Source organism: Ylistrum balloti, unplaced genomic scaffold (genome assembly GCF_031769215.1).
Source record: "Ylistrum balloti isolate Yb309-2 unplaced genomic scaffold, AGI_CSIRO_Ybal_v1 Utg370362, whole genome shotgun sequence".
NCBI classification, from domain to species: domain Eukaryota; kingdom Metazoa; phylum Mollusca; class Bivalvia; order Pectinida; family Pectinidae; genus Ylistrum; species Ylistrum balloti.
In genome coordinates, this window is record NW_026782256.1 from 59,718 (window position 1) to 61,686 (window position 1,969).

The window sequence follows — 1,969 nt, forward strand, 5'->3', positions numbered from 1 at the left end:
CTTAAAACTGATGTGTTGACATTGTGCATTCTCTTTAATGTCGTAATTCAAATAAAATCATTTCATTCTCAAAAAAATTCTAGATCTTATTGACATAAATATGGTAATTCGTCTGAAAACCGAAAATACACCATTCCAAAAAACTTTCTTTTAGAATTATTTGCACTTGTTTTGCCAAGTGCCTGTTCCTTGCTGAAACACATTACAGTTTATATGGACAGGAAGCATTTCACTGCCACTTCATGTGCAGCCTGTAAACATACGTCAAGTGAATACCTTTCTTCAATAATTTGGCTGTGTAGCTGTTAAACTTCACAAATGGTAGAGGTTTTTAGGTCTGCAGATTCCCTGTAGCGATATCTAAACTGCTTTTGAATGTTGCAGCAATTTAGATTCAGATTAAGATTTCAAAGTTGTATTGTAGATTAAAGGCAGTCATGTTTGGTTTCCCTAAGGTAAATGTTTACCCCCCAATTTGTTTGGGGACGGGAAGTTATAGTAATCATTCAATTTGTGGAGAAGGAGTTATAGTAATTATCAGTTTGAGGAGGGAAAAATAATAGTAATGGTTCAGTTAGTGTAGAGGGTGAGTTAAAATAATCATTGAGTTTGTGGAGGGAAAGTTTTAGGAATGGTTAAGTGTGGAACGGGAGTTATGATAATGGTTTAGTGTGGGGAGGGGGAGTTATGATAATGGTTTAGCGTGGGGAGGGGGAGTTATGATAATGGTTTAGTATGGGGAGGGGGAGTTATGATAATGGCTTAGCGTGGGGAGGGGGAGTTATGATAATGGTTTAGCGTGGGGAGGGGGAGTTATGATAATGGTTTAGTATGGGGAGGGGGAGTTCTGATAATGGTTTAGCATGGGGAGGGGGAGTTATGATAATGGCTTAGGGTGGGGAGGGGGGAGTTATGATAATGGCTTAGGGTGGGGAGGGGGAGTTATGATAATGGTTTAGCGTGGGGAGGGGGAGTTATGATAATGGCTTAGCGTGGGGAGGGGGAGTTATGATAATGGCTTAGCGTGGGGAGGGGGAGTTATGATAATGGTTTAGCGTGGGGAGGGGGAGTTATGATAATGGTTTAGCGTGGGGAGGGGGAGTTATGATAATGGTTTAGCGTGGGGAGGGGGAGTTATGATAATGGTTTAGCGTGGGGAGGGGGAGTTATGATAATGGTTTAGCGTGGGGAGGGGGAGTTATGATAATGGTTTAGCGTGGGGAAGGGGAGTTATGATAATGGTTTAGTATGGGGAGGGGGATTTATGATAATGGTTTAGCGTGGGGAGGGGGAGTTATGATAATGGCTTAGCGTGGGGAGGGGGAGTTATGATAATGGTTTAGCGTGGGGAGGGGGAGTTATGATAATGGTTTAGCGTGGGGAGGGGGAGTTATGATAATGGTTTAGCGTGGGGAGGGGGAGTTATGATAATGGTTTAGCGTGGGGAGGGGGAGTTATGATAATGGTTTAGCGTGGGGAGGGGGAGTTATGATAATGGTTTAGCGTGGGGAGGGGGAGTTATGATAATGGTTTAGCGTGGGGAGGGGGAGTTATGATAATGGTTTAGCGTGGGGAGGGGGAGTTATGATAATGGTTTAGCGTGGGGAGGGGGAGTTATGATAATGGTTTAGCGTGGGGAAGGGGAGTTATGATAATGGTTTAGCGTGGGGAGGGGGAGTTATGATAATGGTTTAGCGTGGGGAGGGGGAGTTATGATAATGGCTTAGCGTGGGGAGGGGGAGTTATGATAATGGTTTAGCGTGGGGAGGGGGAGTTATGATAATGGTTTAGCGTGGGGAGGGGGAGTTATGATAATGGTTTAGGGTGGGGAGGGGGAGTTATGATAATGGCTTAGCGTGGGGAGGGGGAGTTATGATAATGGTTTAGCGTGGGGAGGGGGGGATGGCTTAGCGTGGGGAGGGGGAGTTATGATAATGGTTTAGCGTGGGGAAGGGGAGTTATGATAATG